We start from the raw sequence: 17,500 nt of genomic DNA, 5'->3' as shown, positions 1-17,500 counted from the left end.
TCTGTTTGTTTACAACCCCAATGGTTCAAAATACACAATACTTTTAATATATAAGTGACTAAGTATGCTCTAATATATGGTCCTCAATGAAAACTATCGTTTTTTTTTGTTAATTTGTCCATAATGAATAAGATTCCTTACTGTTGATCTTTATATTAAGAAAAACATCTAAACAAATTGGTATTGTGTTTTCGTTCATTATTTTTTTGGGAAAATAATATTTTAGATTTAGTGGGAAAATAATATTTTAGATTTAGTGTTAACTAACAGGGAAACACAAATTAATGACATCGAAATAGGGAGTGAGCTAGGGAGCAGTGATCACAAAGAAATCAGATTTAGCATAGAATGGAATAGACCAGTAGGAGAAAATTCTGTTAAAGTGCCAGATTTTCGAAAAGCTGATTTTAATAGCCTAAGAAATTTTTTGGGTCAAATTGATTGGAAAGTCTTGGGTATGGGGTGTGGGCCGGTCTTGGAGCGAGACATGAACCCAGCGATAGGTGACTTAAATGGGGATTTCGATGTGGATTCAATATATAACTTATTTAAGAATATTCTAAACAAAGCACAGGAACGTAGTATACCATACAAATTGAATAGATCGAATACTAATGACCCAAAGTGGATAACAAAGAATTTGAAGAACCTTATAGGTAAAGAGAGAGCTTGGTACAAAAGGATTAAAAATGGGGAGGTCACTTTAGAACAGGAATTCGTACAACTGGTTAGAAATGTTAAAAAAGAGATAAGGAAAGCAAAAAGAAACTATGAAGTTCGCATAGCAGGGCAAGCAAAGACAAATCCTAAAGGGTTTTTTCAGTTATATCGTACTAAGACTAGGGAAAGGATAGGTCCATTAAAAACTGAGACAGGTCAAATAACAGATAGTGATGAAGAGATGAGTAGTATTTTTAATAAATATTTTGTATCTGTATTTACTAAAGAGGAACTTAACAATATGCCTTCAGCTGAACAAGTCTATGTGGGTGGGGACGAGGACAGGTTGACGAGTTTAGCAGTTACCAGGGAGGATGTTCTTAAACAAATAGTAAAACTCAAACCAAACAAATCCCCAGGGCCGGATGAAGTGTTTGCCAGGGTGCTTAAAGAATGCAAAGAGGAGCTTTGTGACCCACTGTCAACCATATTTAATAAATCAATAGAGTCAGGCAGAGTGCCAGAGTTTTGGAAAGTTGCTAATGTGATACCAGTTTTTAAGAAAGGAGATAGATCACTTGCATCTAACTATCGACCAATTAGCCTAACGTCTATTGTGGGAAAGTTACTCGAATCTATAATAGCAAATAAAATTCGTCTTCATCTTGAAAAACATAAATTAATAATTGAGTCTCAACATGGTTTTATAAATGGCCGTTCATGTTTAACAAATTTGTTATCTTTTTATTCTAGCATTGTTGAGGCAGTTGATAGTGGTAAGGATTGCGATGTTGTATACCTTGACTTTAGCAAAGCTTTTGATACAGTGCCACATGAAAGACTGATTAAAAAGATAGTCTCATGGTATTGGGGGTGCTATATTAAGCTGGATTAGGGCATGGCTATACCAAAGGAAACAGAGAGTTAGTATAAATGGAATCAAATCAGAGTGGGAAAATGTTGTAAGCGGAGTGCCTCAAGGCTCTGTCCTGGGACCTCTGTTGTTTATAATATATATAAGAACATAAGAACATAAGAACAAAGGTAACTGCAGAAGGCCTATTGGCCCATTCGAGGCAGCTCCTATTCTATAACCACCCAATCCCACTCATATACTTGTCCAATCCGCGCTTGAAACAATCGAGGGACCCCACCTCCACCACGTTACGCGGCAATTGGTTCCACAAATCAACAACCCTGTTACTGAACCAGTATTTACCCAAGTCTTTCCTAAATCTAAACTTATCCAATTTATACCCATTGTTTCGTGTTCTGTCCTGTGTTGATACTTTTAATACCCTATTAATATCCCCCTTGTTATGTCCATTCACCCACTTGTAAACCTCTATCATGTCGCCCCTAACTCTTCGCCTTTCCAGTGAATGCAACTTAAGCTTTGTTAATCTTTCTTCATATGAAAGATTTCTAATTTGGGGAATTAACTTAGTCATCCTACGCTGGACACGTTCAAGTGAATTTATATCCATTCTATAATATGGCGACCAAAACTGAACTGCATAATCTAAATGGGGCCTAACTAGAGCAAGATATAGCTTGAGAACCACACCAGGTGTCTTGTTACTAACGCTGCGATTAATAAATCCAAGTGTCCGATTTGCCTTATTACGAACATTTATGCATTGATCCTTTTGTTTTAAATTCTTACTAATCATAACTCCCAGATCCCTTTCGCAATCCGACTTCGCAATCACAACACCATCTAGCTCGTATCTTGTAACTCTATCATCATTACCTAACCTCAGAACTTTACATTTATCAGCATTAAACTGCATCTGCCAATCCTTTGACCATTTCAAAACCCTATCTAGATCAACTTGAAGTGATAGTGAGTCCTCCTCCGAATTAATTTCCCTACCGATTTTCGTATCATCGGCAAATTTGCAAATGTTGCTACTCAAACCTGAATCTAAATCATTTATATATATTATAAACAACAGAGGTCCCAGGACAGAGCCTTGAGGCACTCCACTTACAACATTTTCCCACTCTGACTTGATTCCATTTATACTAACTCTCTGTTTCCTTTGGTATAGCCATGCCCTAATCCAGCTTAATATAGCACCCCCAATACCATGAGACTATCTTTTTAATCAGTCTTTCATGTGGCACTGTATCAAAAGCTTTGCTAAAGTCAAGGTATACAACATCGCAATCCTTACCACTATCAACTGCCTCAACAATGCTAGAATAAAAAGATAACAAATTTGTTAAACATGAACGGCCATTTATAAAACCATGTTGAGACTCAATTATTAATTTATGTTTTTCAAGATGAAGACGAATTTTATTTGCTATTATAGATTCGAGTAACTTTCCCACAATAGACGTTAGGCTAATTGGTCGATAGTTAGACGCAAGTGATCTATCTCCTTTCTTAAAAACTGGTATCACATTAGCAACTTTCCAAAACTCTGGCACTCTGCCTGACTCTATTGATTTATTAAATATGGTTGACAGTGGGTCACAAAGCTCCTCTTTGCATTCTTTAAGCACCCTGGCAAACACTTCATCCGGCCCTGGGGATTTGTTTGGTTTGAGTTTTACTATTTGTTTAAGAACATCCTCCCTGGTAACTGCTAAACTCGTCAACCTGTCCTCGTCCCCACCCACATAGACTTGTTCAGCTGAAGGCATATTGTTAAGTTCCTCTTTAGTAAATACAGATACAAAATATTTATTAAAAATACTACTCATCTCTTCATCACTATCTGTTATTTGACCTGTATCAGTTTTTAATGGACCTATCCTTTCCCTAGTCTTAGTACGATATAACTGAAAAAACCCTTTAGGATTTGTCTTTGCTTGCCCTGCTATGCGAACTTCATAGTTTCTTTTTGCTTTCCTTATCTCTTTTTTAACATTTCTAACCAGTTGTACGAATTCCTGTTCTAAAGTGACCTCCCCATTTTTAATCCTTTTGTACCAAGCTCTCTTTTTACCTATAAGGTTCTTCAAATTCTTTGTTATCCACTTTGGGTCATTAGTATTCGATCTATTCAATTTGTATGGTATACTACGTTCCTGTGCTTTGTTTAGAATATTCTTAAATATGTTATATATTGAATCCACATCGAAATCCCCATTTAAGTCACCTATCGCTGGGTTCATGTCTCACTCCAAGACCGGCCCACAGCCCATACCCAAGACTTTCCAATCAATTTGACCCAAAAAATTTCTTAGGCTATTAAAATCAGCTTTTCGAAAATCTGGCACTTTAACAGAATTTTCTCCTACTGGTCTATTCCATTCTATGCTAAATCTGATTTCTTTGTGATCACTGCTCCCTAGCTCACTCCCTATTTCGATGTCATTAATTTGCGTTTCCCTGTTAGTTAACACTAAATCTAAAATATTATTTTCCGTGTTGGTTCCTTAATGTGTTGCGTAAGAAAGCAATCGTCAATTAATTCTAGAAAATCTTCTGCTTCACTATTCCCTGTTTTGTTCAACCAGTTTATTCCGCTAAAATTAAAGTCACCCATGACATAAATACTGTAAGATCTAGATGCTCTAGATATTTCATCCCATAGGTGCTTTGCTTCCATTCTGTCTAAATTTGGTGGCCTATATATTACTCCTATTATAATATTATTTGCTTTTTCGTTTAATTCTATCCAAATAGTTTCTGTGTGTGGCTCTGTTTTGATTCCCTCTTTGAGACTACATTTCAAATTGTCCCTAACATATATGGCTACTCCACCTCCTCGTCTAATATATCTATCTGTGTGAAATAGTTTAAATCCGTATCCATTCTGTCTAAATTTGGTGGCCTATATATTACTCCTATTATAATATTATTAGCTTTTTCGTTTAATTCTATCCAAATAGTTTCTGTGTGTGGCTCTGTTTTGATTCCCTCTTTGAGACTACATTTCAAATTGTCCCTAACATATATGGCTACTCCACCTCCTCGTCTAATATATCTATCTGTGTGAAATAGTTTAAATCCGTATATTTGATATTCAGCTAATAGTTCTCTATTTTCTACATTCATCCACGTTTCGGTAAGTGCAATAATATCTATTTTTTCTGTGCAGACAAGAGCATTTAATTCGTTAATTTTATTTCTTAGACTTCTACTGTTAGTGTAATATACCCTAAGTGAATTGTTATTTTGCGGACCTTCTCTTTCCCTGATCGTTTTGCCAATTCCTTTCTCCCACAAACACATACTTTTATTACCTCCTTCCTCCAAATCAATTCCCATACCTCTATCTACTAACAGTTTAAACCCAAACAAACACCTCTAACCACTTCTTCCAACGAGTTCGCAACAGCAACAACCCCAGCTCTCGATAGATGCACCCCATCACGAGCATACATTTCATTTCTTCCATAGAAGTGTTCCCAGTTGTCTATGAAAGATATTGCATTTGATTTGCAATATCTTTCCAGCCGGCAATTGACACCAAGTGCCCTCGATATCCATTCATTTCCCACTCCCTTTCTTGGAAGAATGCCACATATGATCGGGATTCCTCCCTTGCTCCTAACTAATTCTATGGCTGTTTTATACCTCTGAATCAGTTCCTCACTCCTAACTCGACCAACATCATTTCCTCCCACGCTAATGCAAATAATGGGATTGTTCCCATTACCAGCCATAATATCATTCATGTTTTTTATAATATCACCAATGCCAGCTCCGGGATAGCAAACCCTTAACCTGTTCCCCCTATCTCTAGCACAAAACGCTCTATCCAAATACCTTATCTGGGAATCTCCCACAACTAATGTTTGCTTAGGTACCTTTACTTTCTGAGGGGCCTGCTCTTCCTTTCTCTTCGTTGCTTTCCCTTTTGCGCGATCCGCAGTCTCACCACAGCACTCGTCCTCCAAAACGTCAAATGAATTAGAAGTTGCTATGGCGTTTGAAGGCGGCTTTATCAAAGTCTTCTTAAGGCCCCTGTCTTTCGCAACTCTCCAAGACGAGGTCCCTTTACTACTGGTCTCCTCTTTCGTTACTTCTCGTTGTTCTTTAAGCTGACGCACCTCCTCCCGCAGAGAGTCCAACTCTGTCCTCAGGGCTCCCACTAGAGTCACCAGGTCCTTAACTAAATATAAATGATTTAGATTCAGGTTTGAGTAGCAACATTTGCAAATTTGCCGATGATACGAAAATCGGTAGGGAAATTAATTCGGAGGAGGACTCACTATCACTTCAAGTTGATCTAGATAGGGTTTTGAAATGGTCAAAGGATTGGCAGATGCAGTTTAATGCTGATAAATGTAAAGTTCTGAGGTTAGGTAATGATGATAGTTACAAGATACGAGCTAGATGGTGTTGTGATTGCGAAGTCGGATTGCGAAAGGGATCTGGGAGTTATGATTAGTAAGAATTTAAAACAAAAGGATCAATGCATAAATGTTCGTAATAAGGCAAATCGGACACTTGGATTTATTAATCGCAGCGTTAGTAACAAGACACCTGGTGTGGTTCTCAAGCTATATCTTGCTCTAGTTAGGCCCCATTTAGATTATGCAGTTCAGTTTTGGTCGCCTTATTATAGAATGGATATAAATTCACTTGAACGTGTCCAGCGTAGGATGACTAAGTTAATTCCCCAAATTAGAAATCTTTCATATGAAGAAAGATTAACAAAGCTTAAGTTGCATTCACTGGAAAGGCGAAGAGTTAGGGGCGACATGATAGAGGTTTACAAGTGGGTGAATGGACATAACAAGGGGGATATTAATAGGGTATTAAAAGTATCAACACAGGACAGAACACGAAATAATGGGTATAAATTGGATAAGTTTAGATTTAGGAAAGACTTGGGTAAATACTGGTTCAGTAACAGGGTTGTTGATTTGTGGAACCAATTGCCGCGTAACGTGGTGGAGGTGGGGTCCCTCGATTGTTTCAAGCGCGGGTTGGACAAGTATATGAGTGGGATTGGGTGGTTATAGAATAGGAGCTGCCTCGAATGGGCCAATAGGCCTTCTGCAGTTACCTTTGTTCTTATGTTCTTATGTACCTAAGCAAACATTAGTTGTGGGAGATTCCCAGATAAGGTATTTGGATAGAGCGTTTTGTGCTAGAGATAGGGGGAACAGGTTAAGGGTTTGCTATCCCGGAGCTGGCATTGGTGATATTATAAACAACATGAATGATATTATGGCTGGTAATGGGAACAATCCCATTATTTGCATTAGCGTGGGAGGAAATGATGTTGGTCGAGTTAGGAGTGAGGAACTGATTCAGAGGTATAAAACAGCCATAGAATTAGTTAGGAGCAAGGGAGGAATCCCGATCATATGTGGCATTCTTCCAAGAAAGGGAGTGGGAAATGAATGGATATCGAGGGCACTTGGTGTCAATTGCCGGCTGGAAAGATATTGCAAATCAAATGCAATATCTTTCATAGACAACTGGGAACACTTCTATGGAAAAAATGAAATGTATGCTCGTGATGGGGTGCATCTATCGAGAGCTGGGGTTGTTGCTGTTGCGAACTCGTTGGAAGAAGTGGTTAGAGGTGTTTGTTTGGGTTTAAACTGTTAGTATATAGAGGTATGGGAATTGATTTGGAGGAAGGAGGTAATAAAAGTATGTGTTTGTGGGAGAAAGGAATTGGCAAAACGATCAGGGAAAGAGAAGGTCCGCAAAATAACAATTCACTTAGGGTATATTGTGGGATATTTGGGTTTGATTCTGATTAATTAATAATTAAAGTAGTAAATTAAATTACGAAGGACCACCCGCTTTTAAAGTAAAGAGGGAAACTGAGAATTTCAGATCATTAGATAAAATTCTAGAAGAAACCAGTGACTATGGATATGACTAGAACGTATGATCATGAGAATAATTAATGGGCTGTATTATTAAAACCAAACCTCAAACACCTACATTGGGGGGTTATTACTGGAGGTCAGTACGTCCAGGAATCAGTGTGGTTCGTTCACTAATTCTATTAATAATAATCTAATCCTATAATTAATGTAGAATATAATATTATTCATACAAAGAAGAACATGAATATGAGCATAATAATGAATTACAGTAAATCACACATTATGTTGAAAACATTCTGAATGTATCAAATTGCAATGTTATGAGTAAAAGAAATAAGCCTTAGCTGGTAATAGATTCCTTTAGATAACCCTGGCAGTCCTCTTAATCTCCAAGTCTGGTACACCGACGTCTGACACGGTTAACATGGAGAAGACAGCATGAGGAATTCGTCTCTCGAGCTGCAAAATAAATAACTACCAGTAGCAATTGATTTAACTGCTCAATACATATTCAAGATTATTGATATCTACAGAGAAATTTCTAATCACCTGTTATTAGGTGTTGTCGTGCCGCGTGACGCGCAATCACCCCGCTATTATTAAACCTGTAAATGATGCATCAAATAAAAGGTACTTAGCTGTGGGCACTGTGTAAGTATTAAGATTGCCGTAATTTCGCATCCCAGGCTCCGGTGAACCTTTCCTGGATTGATGCGTTTCAAGTTGGCTGATCACGTGTCGTCAGGAACCAAGTCTAGGGGTCCCTTATTTAACACCAGCACTAGTTGAAGATATTATCTGCAAGGTCGTTCACGCCTCACAGTGGCGGCTTTCATCTGTAGATAGACACACGTGTCCTATTTACTGGACAATGGCGTCTTTTGTGAGTACAGTAAGCGTGGTTTTGCCTCCTTCTGGCCTTGCACGTGTCCGCTTCCCGACTCCGTCACCGACTGACTATGGCGTCGCGTCCCTCCCCCCACGCCGAGTCGACGTTCATTACACAAATTATTGGCATGAACATTAATATTTCTCGCATTCGCGCTTGAAACTCTAAAGACTGGACGGGTTTATTATTTAGAGGAACGAAATATTATTATTTAACTATTTAAGAATAGTAAAGATACAAGGGAGAGGAATTAATGTCTCCCCATAGCATTCATTGATGACGTTAACACTATCGCGAGGTAGACGGTATAATTCTAACGCTCTATTCGGCTTTTAGTTAGAGAACAATTCGTCTGCAATCAGTTGTCATACAGAATGCCTTAATTATGGAGAATCGTATTTAATTCTCACACAAATTGTATATAATGTGTTTTACTGTAAAGAAATCTGACGCAATACTAGCGTTAGATGACGTGAGAATTCTAGCCTAATGCACAGATGAATTATTAGTACAGGAGAATTCTTCGAGTTGTTAATTTTACTTACTACAATATTAATATGATTAGTAATAAGTAATGAGAATACAACAATGTTGTATTCGATGTTGGAAATATCCAACATATATTACACTAACAGTAGAAGTCTAAGAAATAAAATTAACGAATTAAATGCTCTTGTCTGCACAGAAAAAATAGATATTATTGCACTTACCGAAACGTGGATGAATGTAGAAAATAGAGAACTATTAGCTGAATATCAAATATATGGATTTAAACTATTTCACTCAGATAGATATATTAGACGAGGAGGTGGAGTAGCCATATATGTTAGGGACAATTTGAAATGTAGTCTCAAAGAGGGAATCAAAACAGAGCCACACACAGAAACTATTTGGATAGAATTAAACGAAAAAGCAAATAATATTATAATAGGAGTAATATATAGGCCACCAAATTTAGACAGAATGGAAGCAAAGCACCTATGGGATGAAATATCTAGAGCATCTAGATCTAACAGTATTTATGTCATGGGTGACTTTAATTTTAGCGGAATAAACTGGTTGAACAAAACAGGGAATAGTGAAGCAGAAGATTTTCTAGAATTAATTGACGATTGCTTTCTTACGCAACACATTAAGGAACCAACACGGGAAAATAATATTTTAGATTTAGTGTTAACTAACAGGGAAACGCAAATTAATGACATCGAAATAGGGAGTGAGCTAGGGAGCAGTGATCACAAAGAAATCAGATTTAGCATAGAATGGAATAGACCAGTAGGAGAAAATTCTGTTAAAGTGCCAGATTTTCGAAAAGCTGATTTTAATAGCCTAAGAAATTTTTTGGGTCAAATTGATTGGAAAGTCTTGGGTATGGGGTGTGGGCCGGTCTTGGAGCGAGACATGAACCCAGCGATAGGTGACTTAAATGGGGATTTCGATGTGGATTCAATATATAACTTATTTAAGAATATTCTAAACAAAGCACAGGAACGTAGTATACCATACAAATTGAATAGATCGAATACTAATGACCCAAAGTGGATAACAAAGAATTTGAAGAACCTTATAGGTAAAAAGAGAGCTTGGTACAAAAGGATTAAAAATGGGGAGGTCACTTTAGAACAGGAATTCGTACAACTGGTTAGAAATGTTAAAAAAGAGATAAGTAAAGCAAAAAGAAACTATGAGGTTCGCATAGCAGGGCAAGCAAAGACAAATCCTAAAGGGTTTTTTCAGTTATATCGTACTAAGACTAGGGAAAGGATAGGTCCATTAAAAACTGAGACAGGTCAAATAACAGATAGTGATGAAGAGATGAGTAGTATTTTTAATAAGTATTTTGTATCTGTATTTACTAAAGAGGAACTTAACAATATGCCTTCAGCCGAACAAGTCTATGTGGGTGGGGACGAGGACAGGTTGACGAGTTTAGCAGTTACCAGGGAGGATGTTCTTAAACAAATAGTAAAACTCAAACCAAACAAATCCCCAGGGCCGGATGAAGTGTTTGCCAGGGTGCTTAAAGAATGCAAAGAGGAGCTTTGTGACCCACTGTCAACCATATTTAATAAATCAATAGAGTCAGGCAGAGTGCCAGAGTTTTGGAAAGTTGCTAATGTGATACCAGTTTTTAAGAAAGGAGATAGATCACTTGCGTCTAACTATCGACCAATTAGCCTAACGTCTATTGTGGGAAAGTTACTCGAATCCATAATAGCAAATAAAATTCGTCTTCATCTTGAAAAACATAAATTAATAATTGAGTCGCAACATGGTTTTATAAATGGCCGTTCATGTTTAACAAATTTGTTATCTTTTTATTCTAGCATTGTTGACGCAGTTGATAATGGTAAGGATTGCGATGTTGTATACCTTGACTTTAGCAAAGCTTTTGATACAGTGCCACATGAAAGACTGATTAAAAAGATAGTCTCATGGTATTGGGGGTGCTATATTAAGCTGGATTAGGGCATGGCTATACCAAAGGAAACAGAGTTAGTATAAATGGAATCAAGTCAGAGTGGGAAAATGTTGTAAGTGGAGTGCCTCAAGGCTCTGTCCTGGGACCTCTGTTGTTTCTAATATATATAAATGATTTAGATTCAGGTTTGAGTAGCAACATTTGCAAATTTGCTGATGATACGAAAATCGGTAGGGAAATTAATTCGGAGGAGGACTCACTATCACTTCAAGTTGATCTAGATAGGGTTTTGAAATGGTCAAAGGATTGGCAGATGCAGTTTAATGCTGATAAATGTAAAGTTCTGAGGTTAGGTAATGATGATAGAGTTACAAGATACGAGCTAGATGGTGTTGTGATTGCGAAGTCGGATTGCGAAAGGGATCTGGGAGTTATGATTAGTAAGAATTTAAAACAAAAGGATCAATGCATAAATGTTCGTAATAAGGCAAATCGGACACTTGGATTTATTAATCGCAGCGTTAGTAACAAGACACCTGGTGTGGTTCTCAAGCTATATCTTGCTCTAGTTAGGCCCCATTTAGATTATGCAGTTCAGTTTTGGTCGCCATATTATAGAATGGATATAAATTCACTTGAACGTGTCCAGCGTAGGATGACTAAGTTAATTCCCCAAATTAGAAATCTTTCATATGAAGAAAGATTAACAAAGCTTAAGTTGCATTCACTGGAAAGGCGAAGAGTTAGGGGCGACATGATAGAGGTTTACAAGTGGGTGAATGGACATAACAAGGGGGATATTAATAGGGTATTAAAAGTATCAACACAGGACAGAACACGAAACAATGGGTATAAATTGGATAAGTTTAGATTTAGGAAAGACTTGGGTAAATACTGGTTCAGTAACAGGGTTGTAGATTTGTGGAACCAATTGCCGCGTAACGTGGTGGAGGTGGGGTCCCTCGATTGTTTCAAGCGCGGGTTGGACAAGTATATGAGTGGGATTGGGTGGTTATAGAATAGGAGCTGCCTCGTATGGGCCAATAGGCCTTCTGCAGTTACCTTTGTTCTTATGTTCTTATGTTCTTATTATATATGGAATTTAAAATAATGAATTATATACTATTTCTTATGTTACGTCTTTGACGGGTAGGCGGTTCTGCGGGTTTACAACCAAATTGTTTAAAAATCACACTATTTTAAATGTATGAGTCACTAGTATGCTCTGATATATGTTCTGCAATGAAAATAAAGATTGTTTTGTTGTTAATTACTCCATAAATGTGTAATGTGTTAATTCAGTCTAAAATCTTCTTGCAACGTTTATATGCGATATACGTAGCTGGAAACTACCTAATATTTAAAAATAATAGTTACAACATTCCATTAATATATAATGTTGCAATAAATATCACACAAAGTCTGTATATCTGTTTTTATATGTCTTACAAATCTTCTTCTAAAATAGGATTAATGATTTTTATGAATCTTGAGTAAAAATGATGTTAATTATTATTAATCTAATTGTTATTATTTTAAGTAAAAGAATTGCAAGTATTCGCATAACCACGGGATCTCTGTTTGTGTATGAATGCACGGATTTGTTTTTGTTATGAGAGGGACGCCTTAGAAAGCATGGTGTAGACCACCTGTGGCTCGCATCCGATCCCACGATCGTCGTCGCCCCTAAATCAACACAACAGGTATTTAGTATTTAAGATTATAATAAGTAATATTTCTTTTATAATAATATTGCAGCAGGTGGTGTAGTGGTAGGACACTCGCCTGGCGTTCCGCGAGCGCTATGTCATGGGTTCGTATCCTGGCCTGGGAGGATTTACTGGGCGCAATTCCTTAACTGTAGCCTCTGTTTAACGCAACAGTAAAATGTGTACTTGGATGAAAAAACGATTCTTCGCGGCAGGGGATCGTATTCCAGGGACCTGCCCGAAACGCTACTCGTACTAGTGGCTGTACAAGAATGTAACAACTCTTGTATATATCTCAGGTTAAGGGCTAGGCATTTACACTCTTAGGTCAGCAAACTAGCTAGAAGGTTAGACTATTAGACTCCACTGGTCAATCGGGGCCCTGCATGACTCAGCTTATCCTAACCTAGCCCAGCTTAAACCATCTTAGCATAGTTCATTCTAGCTGTGCATAGTGCTTGCACAGCCTTGCTTATCCTAGTTTACCTCTTCCTAGCCTACCGTAGCCAAGCCTATCCCAGTATACCCTTACCTAGTCTTGCCTAGCCTAACCCTGCCTTGCTTTTAAACATGACCAGTCCTTCCTACCCTAGCCAAGCCCTGACGAGCTTAGCCAAGCCAATCCCTGCCAAGATTTAGCATAGCCTTGCCTTTTTATTAATATATAGAGGGTACCACCTCTGGTTGAGTATGTAGGAACCCTCCACTTATAGGGTTGAGGGTTCCATATATATATATATATATATATATATATATATATATATATATATATATATATATATATATATATATATATATATATATATATATATATATATTATATATCCTGCCTGAAATGCTGCGTGTACTAGTGGCTTTACAAGATAGTTCTTATAAAGATAGCATTTTGTGGTTATTCTCTATATCTGGTTCACCTAACAGTAAATAAGTACCTGGGAGTTAGACAGCTGCTATGGGCTGCTTCCTAGGGATGTGTGTGTGTGTTTGTATTCATGTTGAATTTTACAAAGTAGGAAGAGATGTTTGTAAAAAAAAAAATCAAATATTTTTGAAAGTATAAGTAGATTTGATATTTTTCTTTAATTGTTTATGTCTGCTGTCTCGCCTCCTTTATAAAATGGCATCATTCTTGCTTTTTTAAGGATATCAGGAAAAGTAAGGCACTCCAGAGATTTGTTGACTCCTTCCTAGTGTTGCCTAGCCCAGCCCAGCCTAGACAAGGCAGGCTGGGCATCCTAGCCTCACGCAGCTTAGCCCCCACCTACATGTAGCATCCCAGTCCATCCTAAGTGATCATTACCTTACTGGCTGTGTTTTCTCTTCAGCCCTGAATGTAATGTGGTGGAACATAAGCAGATACATATCAGGTCTTAGAGAATCTGTACTTCATACATTTCTTAATAATGTCTCACAAATATTTAAATAATTAAAAAAAATTGTATAATAACTTCATATTATTCTTGCAATTTATTTTTGCATTTTTTTTTATACAAAATTTACATTTTAAAAGATTACCTCTATTTTTAGATTGATGACTTGAAGACTACAGTGCCATCCACAGCAAATCATGGTCTTAAAATATCTCCTAGCAATGACGAGACCAATTTTCACAGAGATCAAATTTTTGCTAAGCAGTAGTCACAGGTAAATATATATTATATATATAATATTATATATATAAAATTAACTACTTCATTGCTCAAAGCACCTTTAGACATTCTGAGAGTTGTGCTATTTTATTAATTAATTAATTAGGCTATATTTTAATGTTTTCATTACTTTTTTTGTTTTGAAATATAAATTGTTGAGTTTTGAAACATTTTGACATTAACTATACCTGAATATTTATAAACAAAAAAATACCAGAACTGTGTCCTTGACAATTGCACTAAGAAGTCTTTGCCAAAATCAGGTGCTCAGTGCAGTAGTTAAAAACTTAAAAGTTGTACCACCTCTGGTGCAAGATTAGGGACCCATAGCCTCAGAGAAGAAAATAGAGAGTACTCAGAGAAGGCCTTGAATAATAGGCAGGCTGTTTGTGTGTGTTTCGATGGTAAGCTTGCTGACACCAATTGTAGTTACCTAAGTGTAGTTACAGGATTAGAGCTACGCTCGTGGTGTCCCGTCTACCCAGCACTCTTTGTCACATAATGCTTTGAAACTACTGACGGTCTTGGCCGCCACCACCTTCTCACTTAACTTGTTCCAACCGTGTACCCCTCTGTATGCGAAAGGAAATTTTTTTATATTTCTTTGGCATCTTTGTTTAGTTAGTTTAAATCTATGACCTTTTGTTCTTGAAGTTCCAGGTCTCGGGAAATCTTCCCTATCGATTTTATCAATTCCTGTTACTATTTTGTACATAGTGATTTTATCACCTCTTTTTGTTGTCTTCTAGTTTTGGCATATATAATGCCTCTGACCTCTCCACATAGCTCTTGCCCTTTAGTTCTGGGAGCCACTTAGTAGCATGTCTTTGCACCTTTTCCAGTTTGTTGATGTGCTTCTTAAGATATAGGCACCACACAACCGCTGCATATTCTAGCCTTGGCCGAACAAAACTCGTGAACAATTTCTTTAGTATTTCGCCATCCATGTATTTAAACAAAATTCTGAAGTTAGAAAGCGTGGCATAGGCTCCTCACACAACGTTCTTTATGTGGGCCTCAAGTGATAGTTTTCTCTCTAGAATCAACCCTAGACCTCTTTCTTTTATCAGAATTATATAAAGATTTCTCACATAATTTGTAGGTTGTGTGGGATCTATGTTCTATTCCATATTCCATAACATGGCATTTATTCACATTAAATTTAATTTGCCAAGTGGTGCTCCATATACTTATTTTGTCCAGGTCTTCTTGAAGGGCATGACAATCATCTAAATTTCTTATCCATCCCATTATCTTAGCATCATCAGCAAACATGTTTATATAATTCTGTATTCCAACTGGTAGATCATTTATGTAGACAATGAACATTTCTGGTGCATGTACTGTGGTACTCCACTTGTGACACTTCTCCAGTCCGATTGCCTCTGATTACTGCCCTCATTTTTCTATCAGTCAGAAAATTTTTCATCCATGTTAGAAGCTTACCTGTCACCCATCCAAAATTTTCTAGTTTCCAGAACAACCTCTTATGTGGAACTCTGTCAAAAGCCTTTTTTATGTCTAGATAGATGCAGTCGACCCAACTACCTTTTTCCTTTAAAATCTCTGTGGCTCAATCATAGAAACTGAGTAAATTCGATACACAGGATCTTCCAGATCGAAAACAATACTGTCTGTGTGATAATATATAATTTCTCTCCAGGTGTTCTACCCATTTAGTTTTTATTATTTTTTTTTTCAATCTTTTCACTGTTACACTTGTCAATGATTCAGGTCTATAACTGAGAGGGGTGGGGTCTTCCCTGTTGCCACTTTTGTAGATTGGAACTATGTTAGCCTTTTTCCACATGTTTGCTATGACTCCTATACACAGGGATGCCTGAAAGATCAGGTGAAGTGAAATGCTGAGCTCAGATGCACATTCTCTCAGAACCCATGGTGAAACTCCATCTGGACCAACTGCTTTGTTCTTACTTAGCTACTTTAGCATATTTTCCACTTCATCTCTAGACACCTCTATACGCTCTATGATGTTCTCAGAAATTCTTATTGTCTGGTTCTCTTAAGATTTCATTTTGTATAAACACACATTGGAACTTTTGGTTTAATGTTTCGCACATTGCATTATTATTTTCTGTGAATCTGTTTCCTATTTTCAACCTCTGGATATTATCCTTTACCTGCAATTTGTTGTTTATGAATTTGTAGAATAGGCCCAGTTCTGTTTTACATTTATCCATTATCCCTTTTTAAAAATTTCTTTCTGCCTCTTCCCTTACTGCTGTATAGTTGTTTCTCGCATCTTTGTATCGCTGGTATGATTGGGGGTTTGGCTTCTTTCTATGTTGATACCTGCTTGATGGGGTTCTGCTCTTCTACTCCCCAATCCCGGCCCGAGGCCAGGCTCGACTTGTGAGAGTTTGGTCCACCAGGCTGTTGCTTGGAGCGGCCCGCAGGGCCACATACCCACCACAGCCCGGCTGATCCGGAACTTCTCTTAGAAAACAGTCCAGTTTTCTCCTGAAGATGTCCACGGTTGTTCTGGCAATATTTCTTATAGTCGCTGGGAGGACGTTGAACAACCGCGGACCTCTGATGTTTATACAGTGCTCTCTGATTGTGCCTGTGGCACCTCTGCTCTTCACTGGTTCAATCTTGCATTTTTTTTCCATATCGTTCACTCCAGTACGTTGTTATTTTACTGTGTAGATTTGGGACCTGGCCCTCCAGTATCTTCCATGTGTATATTATTTGGTATCTCTCTCGTCTCCTTTCTAGAGAGTACATTTGGAGAGCTTTGAGACGATCCCAATAATTTAGGTGTTTTATATCGTCTATGCGTGCCGTATATGTTCTCTTTATTCCCTCTATTTCAACAATCTCTCCTGCTCTGAAGGGGGAAGTGAATACTGAGCAGTACTCGAGACGGGACAACATAAGTGACTTGAAGAGTACAACCATTGTGATGGGATCCCTGGATTTGAAAGTTCTCATAATCCATCCGATCATTTTTCTGGCTGACGCAATATTTGCTTGGTTATGCTCCCTAAACATTAGATCGTCGGACATCATTATTCCCAAATCCTTGACATGCTGTTTTTCTACTATGGGAAGATTCGATTGTGTTTTGTACCCTGTATTATGTTTCAGATCCTCATTTTTGCCATACCTGAAATTTATCACTGTTAAACATCATGTTATTTTCTGCTGCCCAATCGAAAACTTTGTTGACATCTGCTTGTAGTTTTTCAATGTCTTTCATTCCATTTTTGTCTCTTTTGGTCTGTGGCCCTCTCTCAATTTCTGTTGAACCAATCCTGTTTTCTGGCCCTGCATCTCTGTTTTGGTATGAATGTTTGTGTGCCTTCATTGTATATTTTGCAAAATTTGGCATACATTTAATTTACTTCCCTGTCTAGCAACAAGTCTGCCTAATTACTTATTAAAAAATTTT

At 37.5% G+C, this 17,500-nt stretch overlaps 1 long non-coding RNA gene across 1 annotated transcript in view; it reads left to right on the top strand.

The window, feature by feature from the left end:
* LOC138363913 (uncharacterized) overlaps window positions 1-17,500 on the top strand; it is a 56,879-nt gene that overhangs the window by 38,254 nt on the left and 1,125 nt on the right. The window contains exon 2 of the long non-coding RNA XR_011228261.1: window positions 13,964-14,080. This is a non-coding gene — a long non-coding RNA (uncharacterized lncRNA). The remainder of the gene's footprint in view (window positions 1-13,963; window positions 14,081-17,500) is intronic.

The sequence above is a fragment of the Procambarus clarkii genome, chromosome 12 (genome assembly GCF_040958095.1).
Source record: "Procambarus clarkii isolate CNS0578487 chromosome 12, FALCON_Pclarkii_2.0, whole genome shotgun sequence".
Classification (NCBI taxonomy): domain Eukaryota; kingdom Metazoa; phylum Arthropoda; class Malacostraca; order Decapoda; family Cambaridae; genus Procambarus; species Procambarus clarkii.
This window is presented reverse-complemented; position numbering and strand designations above follow the sequence as displayed.